We start from the raw sequence: 20,723 nt of genomic DNA, 5'->3' as shown, positions 1-20,723 counted from the left end.
CCTCTGTCCTGTGGCTTCAAGTAATGTAAATTGTATCTTGTCCCTGGGTAATCGAGATCAGTGTTGTCTTGTCTGTCCACTCCCTGCCGGTGCCCTCTCTCTGCAGCGATAATGGTTTTGGTGGGCAATCAAGGAGGATGCCTTCTTGACTCATCTCTCATAATAGATTGTCCTCCTCAGGCAAAATTGAATAACCCCCGACATGGCCTGGAGGCAAGCAATGAGAATTCAATAAGTCTGCAGGGTCAATGTCCTGTCATTTTTGGCAAGCAAGTAATTATTCTGCACTAACATTCAGTAATAGGAGGAAACTGCTGTGGACACCCTCATCCTCATTGCCAGAAAAGTCACCTTAGCAGGATTTTCCTTCTCATCAGCAATCTTTCCTTTTCTCCTTCTGGTGTGATGTGGTTTAGTTTTTCATGTGAGTTGCATGTGTGGATTTTTGAGATGCTTTCCCCCCTCGCCCCCCCCCCCCACCAAACCTGCAGTGTCTGTGGGAAAGTTGAACAGCTTCCCTGTTTGATATTTTCCACTCTTAGGGGTTGCAGTTGTGCTGTCTATTTGCTTTCACTGATTTGTGAAAGATTTATTATAAACCAAATACAGCTGTTCTCCCCTTTCATAAAGTCAAACTATTTTGGCAAACCTGTTTTCTCCTCGAAGAGCACATTTGCAGTCATTTTCCTCCCAGCTTGCCTGCCATCAGCGTTCAGTTATCCCCAGCAAGCCAGGGTAGGTGCCAAAGTGGCTGAGGACTCATTTAAGAAAAGAGAATGCATCTGCTTCAACAATAAACAGGCAGGCGAGGAGAGATGACATTTTTTTTTTTTTTTTTTGGCTCTAGTGGAATTCAGTGTTATTATGTAGAGATCCCAAGAGGACAGAATTTTAATATCCAAAAAAATAAAGCATCTGTAAATTCAAGCCACTTGAGTGTTCTGCCTTTGCATTTACATTTATGAATCATACACCTTTAATTTAACTAGGTAACCTTTACTGAAACTAATAATATGATTAACCTTTTAATATTTTAAAGATATTGCTACCATGTACCTTCATTCCATCCACCATATATAAACACAGATATTCTTATGTATATATTTAAAGAGAACATACTCACTTCAATTAATCAGTTCCCACTGTTGAGATTTTAGATCTCTGACTTATGACATTTATTTAAGCAAATGCTGAATTACCAGTTTTGAAGGAAGCAATTTTAGCATCATTTTATTTTTTTTCTAGTGCCACCTTTTAAAAAGCTATCTTTTAAATGGAAAGCACCAAAACAATTAGAAAACAAAAGTGATTTCTAAACCTAATCTAGGTTGCTTTTCTCTTCATTTCTGTCTGTGTAGAAACTATTGCTTTATTCATTGAAAGGAACCTTTATCTTCTCTCTCCTGAGATCAGTGCACAGCCAGTAATGAAGAGGCTCCTATAAGAGCAGAATAAGCACTTTCCATGACTGATTGACGATTGATTATTGCTGGGATGTCTCCCCATGGCCACTCATCACTATGCTTTTTTGACAACCAAGCTCTATTCCTGACATGAAAAAGGTGTTTTGATCTGCATCAATTTGGCTTGTTAACTGTGACAAAACTCAAACTGATACTGATCATGTCCAGTTGTCGATGTTGATTTGGATCCAGGATATAGAAAAGGTTCATAATAACAGCATACTTCATTCTGTATTTAGGGTACTGTAATATTGGAATATTTAATGACTACTCTTCTTGAAATAGTTATTATTATCCATATGCTTTTAGGATTTTGTTCTCACTGTAAGAAGCTTTGGATACTTTTAGCTAATTGTTGCTCCTTTCAGTGCATTTTTAATAGCCTGTTTCAGAATTTATGACCATCTTTCATAGGACCATAACCAAACTTTTCACTGCATAACGTCAGAAGCTATATCTGCTTTTGATGCAAACTACTGAAAGGTGAGATTTATTTAAAAAGATTGTTTTGTATTGGGAGAGCATTGATGTTCTAGAAGTAAAGCATAGCAGAGAAAACGTATCTTAAACGTATTAAAGAAGGGAGAACATTTGGGCAACCCCTCCCCCCCAACACACACACTTGCTGTATAGTAAAAGAATGAATTACATTCTTGACAATTTAATTACCTTTTCCCAAATTTTAAAACCAAAATTTAAAATTACTTTTAAATTAACATTTTGTAAATATTTGTCAAATTCGTGTGATATTTGCTATTATAAAGTTCTGAATGACAATATATTTACTTTGTAATTTTTTGTTTGTACTGAAATGTATGTGTATAATTAAGCTAAGATTAATGAAAATTTTATTTTCAAATTCAATTCTGTCTCAAATTTAAAACTAATTAGCCCTTCTGCCTTGGGCTTTCGCTTCCTTTTTTTCCCTTTTAAGACGGTATTTACTGGCACAGAATGTAATAAATGTGAAAGTTTGAATGAGGAATGAGCCATTTTAATTGTTTCTTGATGCAATATTTTAAAATAGCCAGGCAATCTTAGTAACTTTTTTTTTAAAGTCACAATAAAGTTATCTAGTGAGAATTACAGCATATCATTCTTGGGCATGCATCTCTAATTTTCTTCTCCCTCTACCTTAATTCTAACTTCTTGATTCATGTTTATTAAGCATTGCCAATACATACAAAGAATTTATTTTTCTTTTGTCATATTAAAGTTTCTGCAGAAATTACTACTTTAATCCTAATGATTATACAAAACTTCCTAATGTCTTACCTACCTTATCCTTAAATTTATGAGATATTAAAGTTATAAATAAAAGCTAATAGCTAAATATCTCTCTGCCATTCAAGAAAACACTGGAGGAAAGAAGATTTTTCCTTCTGATGTCTGAGAAATTGACTAAGAGATCTCCTTGTTCTTGAGCTGTTCATGAGTATGGTGCTCCCGGGCCAGTGACATCTGTGAGTTGCTGGCATTCTGGTCATCACTGGTGTATCAAGAAAACACCATGCGCTACCATTTCCAAGTTTTGAGATGATTTCTTCCTTCTTTGATGAGCTTTTGCCCCACTTTTCTTGTCATGTCCCCCTGCATGTGCCTGCAGTGCCTTGGGATGCACCCCCAGGGTTGGCCGGAATCCTGGGTACCTCTCTGCACACCCTCGTTGGCAGCTATCTGCAGGCTCTAGCCCACCTTTCACCTTTGGTTCCCATGTTTCTGTGAAGCACAAAGAAGTCAGGGGACGTGATGTGGGGGCAGAGGGACTGGAGACTAGAAGCGTAGGAAGAGGAATGTGTGAGTGTAGAGGCGTAGTGTCCTCAGGGTGCCTTGCCCTCCTTCACAGTATCTTTCAGTGACAGCACAATGAATTCTTGTTTGTTTGGGGCTTTTCGTTTGATTGTTTTTTGTATTTTTCGTCTCTTTTCAATCTTGCTTTACATAAAGGCTTAAAAATATGCAATGCTTTTAGGAGAAACACCGCCATGGAGGCAAGCAAAGTCCAGAGACCTCAAAGACCTTTAGAAGGTGCAGTGGAGGTGAATGCCATCATCTTATATTGGAATAAAATAGAGAGGGATTGAGGACTCAGAATTTGGAACCTGATCTCCTGGGATGGAACACTGATTCTTTTGTGTTGTGTTTTCTAACAGCTGTATAACATCTCTGTGCCTTGATGTACTCGTCAATGAAATGGGGTATTGAAAAAGTCACCTTGTAAAGCTGTTGTGAGGAATATATAAATTGAAATAATCAAGATGGTTAGAACTATATCTGCTGCCTAAATTATGTATCTCCCATGCGTTATTATTTACATAGAAGTTGACACTTCATAAAATGTTTTTCAGTTACTATCCTTTGCCTTTTGGAACAAATTCATAAATCTGTTTTAAGATGCAGAATCTAGGACTTAGTTGACCAAAATATTCAATGAGCAAATTGTGAAAGTCTTGACCCAGGTCTTCTCTTTCTGAACCCAAGTTTCTTTTCACCTTTGGCCGTGTTTATCCATCTTCGGAGACTGGTTATCGCTTGCTATGATGGCCTTAAATGTGAAAGAAATGAAAAGCTAAATTTAGAGTGGAGAGCACTAAGGGAGAAGAAAGAGTAACACTCAGGAGGTGATAAGGGAAAAATGTGAGCTCTCCAGTTTCAGAATACATTCGTTCATTTATTCAGGAAATATTTTTAAAAAACATATTGATAGGCATTCGGGATACAAAACCAGGTAAAAGACTGTAAATTAAATTCAAGGATTTTGGTGGAAGAGTGACACAAGTAAAATAATTATCACAGTATAGCAAAATAGACACATGCATGAGAATTATAAAACCCGGGGTAAGGACTCCTGAGGCAGAGATGACAAAATCAGGGAGGATTATTTTGTGAATTTGGAATAAATCAACTCGTGCTCTAATTAATACTTTAAAAATGAGAACTGTGATTGTTGTATCAACCCTTCATTGCTGGGAGCAAGACTGGGAGCAGAGAGGCTGAGTTGGAGGCAACTGGGATGGTTCAGTCAAGTTATACAACAGTGGCTGGTAGAAATGAGAATTTTCAAATCAGGTGTGAAGCTTGACTATGTTTATAGATGGAGGACTAGTAAAGAATGACCCGGTGAAGATGCAAATGAGAGTGAGATCATCGAAGGAGGAAAACTCTAGAATATATGGTCAAGGTTCTTATCAAATGTACACATGAACAATTTAGCCATGGAAACAGATTTTCTGACCTGAGACCAGAGGAAAATGCTGAAAAGATTGAGAGAAGAATGGTCTATCACACAGGTTTTGCTTCCTCACAAAACTCAAACATGGGGATTGTCTTTAACTCCTGATGCTCACTCAGTATATTACCTTTGCAAACACTAGTCTCATAGTGGCTCTGTGCTAGTGGTTGTTGGTGGTAATAGGCGTCTTTGACAACAGTGATTTGAATACCATGAGGATGACTAACACCATCCCAGACACAGGGCAACTTCAAAGGGAAATGTCAGAGCAGCAAGCTTCCAGGTACTTGAAGGAACAGAAAATCAAACACCAAAAAATTGAGATTGAACCGTAAATTAGACAAACATACAGGCTAGTTCTGTATGTTTTAAACTATGAGAACAGGGCCTCCCCTGGTGGTGCATCGGTTGAGTGCTGGGATGCGAAGCTGCCCGCAGCCTCTGCAGCACCCGTTCGATCCCCAGCAGCTGGCAGGGGTCCCACGTGGTGCGACAGACCTCTTCTGCTGCGCCCACTGCTCCCCTTAGCAGTGTGTTTTGTCAGTCTGCCTGTTCTGTTCCCTGCTCTGGTTCTGGTGAATTCTGTCACCCTCCTGCCCTTCTGACTGTAACCAGTGCTTGCATAAATAAACAAACAAACAAACAAATAAATAAATCTTTAAAAAAATAAACTATGAGAAAAGACATTAGGCATATGTATAAGGTATATGAAAGACATGCAGAGGAATTATTCAAAATATGGTCTTCATTGGGCTAAAGGATAGAAAGTATGAATTTAGTGTGGTGATATTATCATCATTAAGGCAGTGTACTCAGGGAAATATAATAATTATATAATAATTAATTTTCTGGGTCTCCCCTGGTGGCACAGCAGTTGAGCGCTGGGCTGTGAAGCTGCCCGCAGCCTCTGCAGCACCGGTTTGATCCCCGGCCACCAGCGAGGGTCCCACATGGCACACAGACCTCTCCTGCTGCGCCCACTGCTCCTCTCAGCAGTGTACTTCGTCATTCTGCCTGCTCTGTTTCCTGCTTTGGCTCTGGTGAATTCTCTCACCCTCCCGCACTTCTGACTGTACCCAGTGCTTGTATAAATAAATAAATAAATCTTTAAAAAAATAATTTTCTGATTGGTTTAGATACTTCTGTTCAAAGAGAAACTTTAAAAAGGTCCTACTGAAGCGTCTACAATTGTTTTATGATCACCCCTAATCTAATATCTGCCTGTTTGTCAGGCTTTCATTTAATGCTCTGTCTCTCCAACGATCCAATTATCTGTCATCTATTTCCTTAAATTGAAAAAAAAATGTATTTAAGAAATATAAGATTGGGGATATATTTAAATTGGAGAAAGCATTTCAGGAACCAGAGAATGAGTCCTTTATGGATAATGGTTTTGAGGGTTGTGGGTAGGATTATTAGCACACAGAGATGAATCAGGTTAGGGAGCTAATCACTCATCAGATAACTGATGTGAGTGCCTAGCCCTCTTGGCTGTGAATCTCACTTTGGATGTACTATGTTTTCTCCTGTTTTATTCTCTGCCTCCATCTTTTACCTCATCATCTCTGGCTCTCTGTGCCTAACAAGTCTTACATGTTATAATGGGACATAGCCGACTGACTTCTGGAGCAACTGAGAACAGTGTAGAGTGGCCATATCATTTTCTGACTTACTGTGTGAAAGTTTCAATAGTAGATCCCTGGGTAGTTAATCAGCAGAGGGTATGTCCCATCCCGTGCTCATGAAATACAAAGTTCTCACTTTGAAGATAAAGTACAGTTGCTGTGAAAGCGTAGAACAAAGACTGTTGAGAAAATGTACATTTATGTCGTTCTCTGGCAAAGGTCCTGAGTTAAATAGACATATGACTGATTGAGATAGTCCATTCCATGGAAGAGTGAGTACCTCTGGGCAAGTGAGATGTAAAACAGTAACAAGAGATTTAAAACAGTAACAACAAAGATATTTTAATGATGATGCTGCCTTGCCATAGGAAGACCACATTATTGTTTTATGTCCAGCATGCTTTGACAAAGAGATTAGACAGAGGAAGAAAGAATTGTAAAGGCAACATTACATTCCAGTGTCTAGGTCTTATTCCCCCTTGTACATACATTGTAATTATATACTGACCTTTGAGATCAGTGGCTGGTTACTTATGGGATAATATGATTAAAGTATACATAACAAGTATGTTAAATTATTTTTAATGCAATTCCAGTGGAGAAGATCTGTGTAATTGCTAATTCCATTTCATTCTAGAGGCATCTGAGATAACGTCCCTGGGGTCCAAGCTTATAAACTAGACTAGACCATATAGAGGCCACTTTGAATTGTGTTGGTTTTGCTTTCCTGATGATGACTGGTTTGCATGGAGAAAGAAACTCGTGGTTACTTAAAAAATACAAAGGAAACACACATACCTTTCAGGGTTGCTTTGTGGCATTTAATAATTTTTAAAACAAATAGTACTTATTAGCATAGGTTTAGACTAGATCCCGTTTTCCACTTTGTTCCCTCTCTGAAACAGGACTATTAGAGCCTCAGAATTGCTTTCTGTTTGGTGTGACCTGTATTAAGTTTTATTTTGGAAGTTGTGTGTTTTGATGGGGACAATTTTAAAAGCCTTAGAAGTATTTCTGGTAGGACAGACTTTTGTGGCTGTGATCCTTATAGGGAATATAGACCTTTATCTGCTGGTGGAGATAAATAAAACTGTCTGGGGAGAGTCTGTTGATGATGGTTGCTTGAACTTCAGGGACACCTCTCAGAAGGGTTTGGAAGCCTTAGACTCAACTTTATAATTATGAGAATAGTTACACTGGTGCCAAAGACATAGGGAACTGAAGCAGGAAGGGGAGAGTAGTAAGACAGAGAGATGCCTATTGCGTCACATGGCATTTGATGATTCATCCAAATCCAGTTATTCTTGTTCGTAATGGTATAAGATGTTCAAAAACCTTTGATATGTTGGAGTGACATTTACTTTTGTATAACTGAAGCACATTATTACTATTGACTGATGATAATCATATTTGCTATTGATAACTTAGGTTTCATTGTCATGCAGTTACCAGTGTAATTTGAAAATGGCCTGTATTTTCATTTCCCTCCATGTTAAGCATTGACTTAAAATGACTGTCTAGCAGCTATAAAATTTTTTGGGTTTTTCTGTAATCATTTCACAACCATGCTATTTCTGGAAATATGAACCCCTTATTTTCAGTCCTCACTTTCTTTTATAATTGCTTGGGCAAGTGTCAGTGACCTGCTGAAGAGGCCCTGGGCTGAGGAAGTGATCTTTTATCCCAAATTTTAGACATTTTCTAAAAGAGGCTGTGAGCTAGCTGCCCAGAGCCCTCAATGGCTAGCTGCATGGTCTGGTGCTGTGACATGGGCAAAGTGAAGGGTTTGTGTTTGCCCACATTCTCAGATGTAGTGATGTCAAGAGCTGTGTAAGGTGAGTACTTTGGAGGCTGACAGGGCTTGGTCCCTAACTGACATTTACAAGCTCTGCAATCTTTGCAAGTAGCTTTCATTATCATCAGTTTTTGTTTCCCTAACTATAAAATGTGAATGTTTTCAATGTTGAAAGAATTGAATGAAATAATTTACACAAATCACCTAATTTAGCACCTCTCTGTTGCAGTGTGATCACCCTTAACAAGTTCTGTGAGGGAGATCTTTCAGTTCTGTTAAGCACTGAAGCGTGCTTGGCACACAGTAGGCAGCTGGTGTCAAGTGACTGATTTTTTTTTTTTACTTGTCAAGTGAATAAATGAATTGGAGGAGGCAATGATGGATATTTCTGCTGTGTTTAGAGGATTGGAGCTGGGAAAGACTGCATATGTTATTAGACTACACAGTCTCCAGCAGGAGTTTAAGATTAGTTCTTTGATCACAGCTGAGGAGAAAGTTTGCTCCTGAGGGACAATGTCAAGGAAGTAACTCAGTCAGGAACTAGGGGTGCAAGCATTTAGTGGGACAAGAACATGGCATGACTTTCTTTTCTCTTCTGATTGTCTTCCTTTGTATGATTGTGTAGGCTGATTGATAGGATATTTCAGAAACTCTCTGAGAAGAATCCCAACATTTCAGTAGCTGAAGCACATCTCACTTAAACCACCCCAAAACTATGCCTTTTTAAAGAATATGTTGTTATGCTCAGCTGAATAGCTAAGAGAATTTTAATGTGAACCAATGATATTGTTGGGTGTTGTTTCTACCCTGCATTAGTCATTCATTTATTGAGCCAACACATTACTGTGGACTATCCACCTATTATTTGCCAGGAACTATATAGAAGCAGGGTATATTGTTCAGAAGCCTATCAGAAATTCTTTTCTTATGGAATTATAAGAGTTTGAAAAAGTAGACATTAAATGAAAATTTTATAATTTATAACTAAAATGTTCAGTTGTACTATAAAAGAAAGCCTCTAGGGTTCTATGAGACTAATTTCACTAAATTTTACATTGAACATTTTCTTTAATTTGTGAATATATATGTGAAATTAATTTCTGTACTTTCTTTGATCCTGATCACATCATCCACACCCAGCTCATTCACCTGTGAACTCACCTGAAGTATCTCCAGTAGCCATGTAATATATCTGTATATCTTACTGGGTCTAGGAATAATGAGAGAATCTTATATGATGTGTGCTGGTAAAGCAGCCTTCTGAGTAGATCACAAGGGTGTGGGTCATGCAGGCTACAAACCTGTCTGTATGGTTCTTGAAATGCTTGCTCCTAAACTCTCCTTTTAGTGAGTAATGGAGACATGAGAACTCATGGTGAGCAAAAGTAAATAAAACTGCTGAGCATTGCCCTCAAATGGGATTCTGGCAACTGATCAGCTTTGTAATGTTTTGCTGAGTCTAAGTCACTTATTGTATCACATACTAAAGGAATACCTGGTTTACAATATGCATTATAATGATTAATAGCAACAGTATATATGAAATCAGTTCAGTCCATTTTTATAGGTAATGATGATGATGATGATGATAGGAATAGCAGTTACTCAGTGATGGGAGAATAACAAACTTTCTTTCCCCTTTCATGCTGTGTCTCTCTTAAGCTGTGTCCTTATCTCTTCCAGATCCAGCACTAACCTACATTCTGAACCAAATCAATGTAACTAGTAAAGTGTAAAATGCTGGGCCATTATAGTGATGATCTTTGTTCTGCCATTGCTGACATCTAAATTTACTGATATTGATATAATAAGCCATTTTGTGTTTTCATTTGTATAAACCAAATGTATGGCTTAGCTTATTGATTTTGTAATCAAGATATAGTTTACTGAAGTGTTTATAAAATGTACTTGTAAACATGCACGTTCCTTACTCATTCATTAATCCAACATGCACCTTTTATGTTGCCTGTCTTTGCTGAGGTCCGTAGAATATTTAATTTGGGGTAGTGGTAGATGTGAAAGTGGAATATGAGGGAAGATTGGCTATTTAGGTAATTTATTCAAGAATTTAGAATATGACTTTGTGGAAGAAGAGAAAAAGGAAAATAAAGTATGGTGATAGGTTTTTTTTTTTTTAAATAAGTGATCTTTTTCATGTTTATTGAGGTAATGTTGATTTACAACACTTTGTATGTTTTAGGGGAATACATTCACACCTTTACAAATGTCATTTTTAAACAAGAAGGGGTAGATAGTGAAAAGCTAGGAGACAGAAAACAATGGCAGAGACCTGAAAAAGATATAAATTTGCAGATTAGGGGGCAGTATTATACTGGATAATACAGACCACACACTGGATATACAGTGTACTGGACAGACTCTTCACATGCTTCACATACAACATCCAACTTAACCTTCACACAACTTTGTACGAAGTATTACTTTACAAATTAGGGTATCTAGATTTAGTCCAGTTGATTGTTGTCACACAATAAATGCAGCAGGAAGAATGACACTTTACTTTTAGTTACCTGTTCTTTATTGGAGACCCTCAGAGATAAAGTGCAGGATGCAGATGAACAGAGGAGTTTTGTTTTTTTTTTAAAGACTTATTTATTTATTTATTTATTTATTTATTTATTTATTTATTTATTTATTTATTTATACAAGCACTGGGTACAGTCAGAAGCGCGGGAGGGTGAGAGAATTTACCAGAGCCAGAGGGGATAGAAGAGCAGGCAGACTGACGAAATACACTATTGAAGGGAGCAGCGGGCAGCAGGAGAGGTCTGAGTGCCATGTGGGACCCTCGCCTGGTGGCCGGGGATTGAACTGGCGCTGCAGAGGCTGCAGGCAGCTTTGCAACCCAGCGCTCAACCACTGTGCTACCAGGGGAGGCCCCGAACAGAGGAGTTTTTAAAAGGAGGATCAGAAGCAATTTCTGTGTGACAAAAAGAGTTAAAGTGTATAGGCATGGCATGGGAGGGTGTTATGGAAACTCAAAGAAGACCTGGAATGCCTGCAATGGATGAGTTTTAGAAAGGTGAGGACAAAACTTTTGAGCAATTGGAGACAGGGTGTATGTAAAGGACCGGTGTAAGTAAGTGGGTCACGGTTGCTTGTGGAACAACTCTGTCTGAGGCATGCTCTGTGGCACTTTCCAGTGCACACACTTCGATGCCTCAGACTGCTGCTCAGCCCCCTCGCTCACCTCCATGGTCCAGTTTGGATTCTCTAGCTTCTCTTCCTTTATTTTGCCCGGTAACTTCAAAGTGAAATCTGTAGATTCATTATTTCTATGCCCCTTTATAGAAGAGAAGCTTGAAGTTTTAAGATATAAGTGAATTACAATCACTGATCTCTCTTTGCCCTGTTGTCCTGGTGATATGTTTTGTTCTCCTGTGCAGGGACAGCCCCCCATATAATAAACCCCATCAACTCTGGTCTTCCCTAAGATTTCTGTCCCTCAGGTTTTTTTTCACTCTTTCTCTTAGTCCTGGTCTTTTCATTAGAACGTACACATAATCAGCTTCGCCTCTTATAGATTAAAAAAAAAAAAGTCTTTCCTAAATATGTTGTTTCCATTTCTAGTTCTGAATCTCTCCATCTGATAATGGATGTCAGACTAGTGGAAGGTTAAGAACATCTGACTTGGGCCTCCCCTGGTGGCGCAGCAGTTGAGCACTGGGCTGTGAAGCTGCCCTCAGCCTCTGCAGCACCGGTTCAATCCCCGGCCACCAGGCGAGGTTCCCACATGGCATGACAGACCTCTCCTGCCACGCCTGCTGCTCCCCTCAGCAATGTATTTCGTCAGTCTGCCTGTTCTGTTCCCCACTTTGACTCTGGTGAATTCTCTCACACCACAAAAAATTAAAAAAAAAAAAAAGAACATCTGACATATTAACTGTCGGATTATGGGTACATTACTTAACCTTTGAAGGTCTTAGTTTTATTACTTAAAAGTATAGATAATACTACTTATTTTATAGAATTTTTAAAATAATTTAATGACTTAATTACTACAAAGCACTTGACACAGAGCCTTGTACTTGGTAAACACTCAAAAGCCTTCACCAGAGAACAGTTATTATTGTGCTTTCTCTCAGTCTTTATCTCCTATTTACTCGTTAATCTACTTGACTTCACTGTAACACCACACTACAATTCTTCTTGCTAGGTTGTCAGTGATTTTCAAATTAAAACAATTTTTGGGGTACTTTTCTATTATTCGGCTTACCCTTTCTACAGCACTGAGATCACTGAGTTTTGCCTGTTTTGAAAAGCTCTCCTACCCTGTTTTCCAGATGCTAATTGGAAAAGACAGTCTCTCTCCCCTAGTTTCTCCAGTGTCTCCATAGTTGCACGTTTGGGTTCTCTTTCCTTGGCTTCTCCCTCAGAGTTTGGTTGCCCTTTGCTGAACCTCATTTGTTCTTTTTACCTAAAGGCATGCCTTTAACTCTTCCTATGTAGTGATGACTTTTGAATCTTTGTTACTTAAATTCTGTACTCCATTAACTGCAAAACATTTCCACGTGGATATCCTGTTGCCATCTGAAGTGTCCACAACTAATAAAAAGATGTTCTTTTTTTACTCAGAGATATTTTCTTAATTATTTTTTTACCTACTGAGGACAAGCAGAAGTATGGCATAACTGCACATGTTGTGTACACAGTCATCACACAACCCTTCAGGTATTTTCCAGTTGCAGTGCCTGCCTGAATTCTCAAGTTACACTCCATGATTTCTGAAGCAGGGTATCATGTATTTTATTATTTTTTAAAGATTTATTTATTTGTACAAGAACTGGGGTACAGGCCAGATGTGCGGGAGGGTGAGAGGTTTCACCTGAGACAGAGTGGGGAGCAGAACAGGCAGACTGACTGAAATACACTGCTGAGGGGAATAGCGGGCGAGACTGGAGAGGTCTGCCACGCCATGTGGGTATCTCGCTGGCTGGCCAGGATCAAAGTGGCACTACAGAGGTTGCATACAGCTTCACAGTGCTGCGCTCAGCCACCTGCGCCACCAGGGAAGGCCCAGTATCATATACATTAGCACACCAGCAGCTTGCTCACCGCCTGGCCTATAATAACCTCTCGCTCCTCAGGCAGGATGATGATTCACCTATAAGTCTATTGTTTTTCCTGTTGCATAATATTGCTTATATATACATTAATCTGTAACTTCATCAGGAATGTTTAGTATTATGTACACACTAAATAGTTTTACAGGGGATTCAAATATTGACTTGAGAGTCCCATTCCTATCTTACTAGTAAACTAGTAAACCTGTCTATTTGAATTCATTGAGCCTCATTTTCCATATTTGTCACATAAGATTAGACCAACTACTTTTTACTAACTCCTGAAGTTTTAAACTTTTAAGTTTCTATTTTATCGTTAGAATAAAAGTCTATCTTTTTGTTTGATTAGCCTATTTTTGAGTAATCCTAAATATATAAAGATACATGAAGTAACGGAAAGTTGCATTCTTTATGATATGTTACTGTATTTTCATATTTATTTTGTTTACTTTTCCTTTTCCATTTATTGACACATTAATGTCACTTTCCAATCTAAGAGTATAGCACTTTATTTATATGTAATAGCAACCTCATAAATTGTTTGAGCTATTGAAAACAATAAGCTAAACATGTTACAGAAAAAACTGGTGCCTTTCATTGGTATTACCTCTTTCAAGATGACAGGTGATCTCAGGAGGCCAGAGAATTCTTAGTTGTATGAGTTTGTGACTAATAGGTGGTTTGATGTGACAAGAGCTGGCTGCCTTGGGAAATTGAACTATCTTTATGCTCGATACCCTTTGTGTCTCATTCTTTGTAGGTTATTGTTGGAGGCCTGTGGGGACCTCTTTTACAGTTTGCATTCACAGACAATATGAGATCAGCAAGAACTCTGTAGTTTTACTGTCATTATTGATCTGCTGCCATTCCATTCGGTAGCTAATTTGCTTGTTAGCACTTATTTTAAAAGCTATTTATATTTTTACCATAGTCTCTGTGATACTAAACTTTATTTTATTTTTTTTGATGAATTAAAGCAAAATAGTATAACAGTACTAAAACATTACTTTTTGCTAAATATTTTCTGATTCTTGGCTTACAAATATTTGTTTTAATATCACAAATATGCTATTGTGAATGTGATAGCTTTCATAAACAACATATACATTAAGATAAATTAAAGCAAATATAGTGAGTGTATTAATGATAAAATATCATTTGTAAAACATCTTTTGGCCTACAGAAGTTATGTGCAAATAGTGAAAGGGTGATATATTAGGAATTCATGAACAGTGCTCCTAAACTTGGGATTTATTTGAAGCCGAACACTCAATACATCTGTGGGTTGATTGACTGATTGTCTGTTCTGAAGGTAAGCGTCTTATACCCTTCTTATCCATACTAGTTGTTGGAGGGAAAAAAAAAAAGTCTTTCTGCTTCTCTGGGAAAGGAGCATGCTTATACTTCCTGGACCCAGTTTCTACTACAGGTATACACCTGAAATGACCTTCTGGTAGGCTGAGTGTGCATGGGTGTGTGTCACCCCCACAGCCACAATAACTAGGCAGGGAGAAAATACAGCTCTGGGAAAAATAATAAAAGACAGGGGAAAGAAAAGGAAAGAAAAGAACCCCTCCTGCCCCAAGCAGGCTATCATAGTATATTTTTCCCAGATAAATCTCAATGAAAAAAAAAATTTGGAGATTTTTTTTCGATTGTGTTCGATTTTTTTTCGATGGCATTAAAAATATATGTATATACCCTGTTGCCACAAATGAAGAAAGTGAATTAATGCATCCTGTAAGCACTTTTGCGGATGTTAATGCTGCCCTCTGCTGGTGGGGTAGATTGGCAGTGTCGCGATTCTATGTTCCAACAGCCAAAGGAGCAGCGTGTGGAGGGTGATAGAAATCCCTCCCTACAGTCTGGAACATCAAGTAGGTGCAGACATACATACAGGGAGGGCTAGGGAGGAACTCTGGCTACTGTAAGGGAAATTTTACAGATTATGAGGGCAAGAAGTGCTCCCATGAAATTCACTGCATACTCAGGTAGCCTTTGATTTCACACTAACAACCAAGACACTGACAACAGCAACAGCAAGGTCTCCGGGTAGAGAGGACAGGAAGAAGCAGCCAATGTGAAATCGTTCTGGAGATAAAATGAATTAATTATCTCAAGAAAATGGATGATATAAAAACTTGATTGGGAGTGGGGGAGGAAGCAACTTCTAAAAATGAAAAAGTTAAAATGGAAATATCCATATGAGGGTTTAAAAAGAAATCAAAAGCATCTGGAGAAAGAATTAGAAAAACGAAAGAGTTGCTTGAGGACATTGCTGACGTTGTAGCACAGAGAGACATACAGGAAAAGAAAGCATGCGGTGGTAAGAGGAAGCGGAATTTTAAAAAAAATTAGAGAATCCTGGCTGATCTGCTACTATCAGGGAAGAGAGAGAAGAGCGTAGAGACAATATTTGGAAGTGGCATAACTTTTCCAAATTGATGTGAGCCCTCGTATTCTTCAGAACCACCAGATTTAAGGAAGACAATAAAACTATAATTAGATGAATACAGAACATACTTTCTGCTTTTGTGGAACATTAAGGGAAAATAGCTGGTACAAGAGTGGAGGAGAGAGAGATAATGGCAGTTAGAGTGACAGCAAGAGTTCTCAGCAGTAAAACCAAACACCAGGAAGCAATGACCTAATGTTTTCAAAATGCTAAAGGGAGACGCCTCTTACTGTGTCACACTCAGCCAAGCTGAACTGTCATTCAGCTGTCATTGGAAGTAAAACTAAGGGAATATTTCAGGGCGGAGCAAGAATAGAAAGGATTTGTGAGTAATGAAGCTAATGACTAATATTGATTATCTAAAATAATAACCACCAATATAAAATGGTTGAATTATCATAGATAATAACAATTTGAGCTCCAGTGTGATTGAGAAGGGGGCTAGCTCTGATCAAAGTTAGGTTTTGCTAAGTCAAGAGTGTATGTTAAAAAATTGAGGGAAATTTCTAAAAAATAAAAAATACAAGTAGAGTAAATAAAAGAGAATTACGATACTTGACATAATGAATAGAAGATGAGTAGGGAAGTAAAGATTTATGAAAATGCTTCTTAGAAACCACAAAGTCATATGGCAGAATTTATTCAAAATTTATCTATAATTATAATAATTGAGCACAGTAAATATTTTAGTTAAGTAATTCTCAGATAGAAGGGGAACAGTTACCAGTTATATAAAATGCTATTGGTAAGAGAGAAAAACTCAGCAGGCAAATGTTTACAAAGTAACAGTTGATGTAACTAAATTAATATTCTACTGTAAGATTTCTCTTTTCACAATTTGTTTTTTCTTGAACTACAAACTCTCTAAAATACCCATACAAATCTTATGTACTTATATTCCTGCACACATGTACATTTGTGTGTCTTTGCATGTAAAATCTTTATGGGGAAAATTATGAAAAGAAAGTAAAGCTTGCTTAAACTGTGTGTGTGTGTGTAAAAGAATTGTTTTCAGGTGCACATTTTGTGATACATTAAATAATGTTTACAAACTAAGCTGTCTGCTTTTAGTAAGAAACTGCCACTCTTATTTTTGAAGGTGGCACTTCCTTCAAAGAAACTGTTTCTGATTAATTACCACAATTGCTAGAATGAAGCATTTACATACTTGGGCTTCATTTTAGAACAGAATCCACATGTGTAATTGTATCAAGTCACGTCTAGTCACAAAACTTAGAAAATTCCCACCAAAAGATGAACAGTTTATAAAAAGTTGTGACATCCAAAAATTTAGTTCAACAAAGGTGTCTATAGATGTTGTTTTTAAAAAGTCCATGCAAATAAAGTCGGGTGACTTTTGTATACAATACCATTCAGAATAATCCACTCAACAAATATGCCCCTCAAGTACGCCTCTGTCACTATGCCAGTTCTCTTTCATCTTCTCACCTGAAAGAGGAATATATTTCCTTTCTCTTCAAATGCTAGCCTTGACCTCTGTCATTTGGATTCACAGATGGAGAGGGATTAAGAGCATTCCTAAATCTTGTTTCTCTTAAGAAACTATTTTTTCCCCTTGTGCTTGCAAATATATCCAGTTCATTCTTTGGAAGAGTGAAAACAAAACTTACATCTTTTGATAATTCTAGAAACTTCTGTTTCTTTCACTTCTCTTCTAAACTAGAGAGGGGTGGCGGGACTCTCTGGAGCTCTCGGCATGAGACCAGGGAAGGGCAGCTTCCAGACTGTTAGAGAGGCTCTCTGACTCTCTGAGGCATGAGTGCAAGGCCCAGCCAGTGTAAGTTTGCCTGACAAGGAGGGAGAGAAGAGAAATACTCACATTCCTCTCATCTTGTGATTTTCTGCTGCTTCTCATTGGTCAAACTTAAAAACGGAAACCAAGGACAGCAAAGCCCACAGATGCAGTCTGTAGGACTCAGCCTGCAGGGCGCAGCCCAGGACAACACAGCTGGGCCAGCCTGAAGCATGACGTGAAGCTATTCAGCACCAGGGGCTGGTCTTCTTTCAGTTTAAAATTCAACAACAACAAAATTAGTGCAAAAGCAAAATCATGATGATTGCATAAAAGAACAACCAAGCAAAATTAAACAACCAAAACCAACCCGCATTCTCACAATTAGAAATAACCACTCTGTATACTTGGTGCATAGTATTTCAGAACCAGAGTCCATCACTGGCGTATTCTCTATTCAAATAAGCTGTGACAGGGCCAAAGGGTAATTATGGTACTATCTTTGTGTTTAACTATTTACGTGTTGTGTTCTTTAATCAGCAATAGATAACTTTTAAGTGGGAATCTCCATTAGTAGGAAAAGTGCCTGCAAAACCACAGTTAAATGTTTGGGTAAGTTCTTTAAAATATAATAATTAAAAGCAAAAACATTGGTTTTTAATTAGTGTGTGTGTATATATATGTGGGGGGTTGTGTGGTGTGTGTGTGTGTGTGTGTATGTATATACTCAGATGTGCAGGATTGTCTTATTTGTTTCTAATATGCTTACAGAAACACTGGGTGAGACACCTAGAAATAATTCAGGGGCTCTGCTATCTTCTACAACTGTTTCGGTGTTTGCATTTTACTTTTTAAAGCTTGCCTTGAAGAATTAGAGCTAATGCAACAATTGAAAATAGAGTGGGCTTCTGCACTTAGACACAGCATCTTGATCTGTTCTTCTCAAGCAGACACTACTGAGAGCTTCACCCATGTACAAAGCAGAAGAGAATATTTTCAAATTATTAGTGAAGAGTTTCCATGTTGTATAACAAGATAAAGTGGTCTTGAGTTGTTTGTCGCAGAATGTCCTCTCAGGGTTTTAACCAACGTATTCACGCTTTAGGTAGCTTCTGAGAGAGGAAGTGTTTCCCTCAGGCTGGGTGTTGCCTTTAATATGGTTACTACTAACGGTTGAAAATGGTTTTTTTTTTTTTTTGAAGATTTATTTATTTATACAAGCACTGGGTACAATAGAAGCGCGGGAGGGTGAGAGAATTCACCAGAGCCAGAGCAGGGAGCAGAACAGGCAGAGTGATGAAACACACTGCTGAGGGGAGCAGTGGGCGGCAGGAGAGGTCTGCGCGCCATGTGGGACCCTCGCTGGTGGCCGGGGATTGAACTGGCGCTGCAGAGGCTGCAGGCAGCTTCGCAGCCCAGCGCTCAACTGCTGCACCACCAGGGGAGGCTCAGGTTGAAAATGTTTTTAAGAATCTTTCTACCCGGCTGCCAGCGAGGGTCCCACATGGTGTGCAGACCTCTCCTGCTGAGCCCGCTGCTCCTCTTAGCAGTGTACTTTGTCGGTCTGCCTGTTCTGCTCCCTGCTCTGGCTCTGGTGAATTCTCTCATCCTCCCGCGCTTCTGACTGTACCCAGTGCTTGTATAAATAAATCAATCAATCTTTTTTTTTAAAAAAAGAACCTTTCTACTCAACATCACTCTCCTCAGTTTTTGTTTCCCACCCCTCCCTTTTTTTTCTTAAGATAAAATGGAAAAACACCTTTTAAATCGGTTTCTTCTTTTGTCAACTGTAACTTTGGATACATAATATTGTGATCATTTTGTTAAAATGCATATACTAATATTCAACTCCGTTTTTCCTTGCTTTTATGTCTCAATATTTTTTCTTTTCTCTCTGCTTTCTTTTTTTTCCTATATATGTCCATCTCGCTGATCAATGACATTGTTAGATTAATGACATGGAAAAAACAGGAGAATATAGTTCTTGAACTGTTACTCCATTGCTTAAAGACATAGTTTTATATGGCTGGTATTTCGTCTCTCAACTATTAGGGAAATATACAGCCCGATTTAAGCAGGTGAGAGGTAGAGGTGCCCTTTCTTCAAGATAAATCCAGATAATTACCAATTTAATGTAAAAGTGTGCCTGATGTTGAATCAATTGGACGAGTTACTTGCCTCCCACATTGTCTATTTGGGAAAAAGGCTACCAGTGTCCATGATGGACAGTAGGAAGTAGGCTGGACTCATGCCACGGTGGATGTTTTTCTGTCATATTGGGTGATATCCTTGGGCAGGTGACAGGTGGAATTCTATAATATTCCATATCAGATCCAGCAACACAAGAAGTGTCAGTAGGAAACATTTATTTAATGATGCCGGTTTTCTTATCCTGTAGTTCCTTGTCATTTGTATATCATCTTCTTGGGCAAAATATTTGAATAGACACTTTACCAAAGATGATGCCTGTCACGATGGTTCTCTCCATTATCAAAATTTCAACATTTCCTTGCCCACTTCGAGACTGCCTTTCACATTTATTGATTAAATTGAACCAAAACTAATTTGTAGAGTTGACATTTTTGTATTTCTTTGAATAATAGGTGATACATTATGATTGTTCCAAAGAAAGGTTGGAAAAAACTGTATCCTAACATTAAGTATATTTATTTTTTTTTATTTTTTTTTAAGATTTATTTATTGATTGATTGATTGATTTATACATATATGCATACATGCACTGGGTATAGTCAGAAGCGCGGGAGGGTGAGAGAATTCACCAGAGCCAGAGCGGGGAGCAGAGCAGGCAGAAGGACCGAAGCACACTGCTGAGGGGAGCAGCGGGCGGCAGGAGAGGTCTGCGCGCCATGTGGGACCCTCCTCCGGTGGCCGGGGAGCAGCCGGGGATCGAACCGGCGGCGCAGAGGCCGCGGGCAGCTTCGCAACCCAGCGCTCAACCGCTGCGCCACCAGGGAGGCCCACATTAAGTATATTTATTATACTTTTGATTGATTTATCAAGACTGTTCAATTTCAAGAACAGCATTGAACTAGACACTTTTAGTTTTAGTTTATACTTCTATAATAACTGAAGATGCTAAAGATCTTATTATATAGTTGCTTGTCATTCATATATCATCTTTGGTAAAATGCCCATTTAAATCTTTTGCCCATTTTTCTTGTGGTGTTTGTTTTCTCAGTATTGAATTTTGAGAGTCTTTAAATTCTGGAGACAGGTCTTTATTAGATTTTACAAATAATTTCTCCTAGTCGGTGGCTTGTTTTTTAATTTATTTAATGTCTTTCAAAGAGCAGAC

This window comes from Talpa occidentalis, unplaced genomic scaffold, assembly GCF_014898055.3.
Source record: "Talpa occidentalis isolate TD23 unplaced genomic scaffold, MPIMG_talOcc4v2.1 talOcc4.13, whole genome shotgun sequence".
Taxonomy (NCBI): Eukaryota; Metazoa; Chordata; class Mammalia; order Eulipotyphla; family Talpidae; genus Talpa; species Talpa occidentalis.
Note: the sequence above shows the minus strand (reverse complement) of the source record.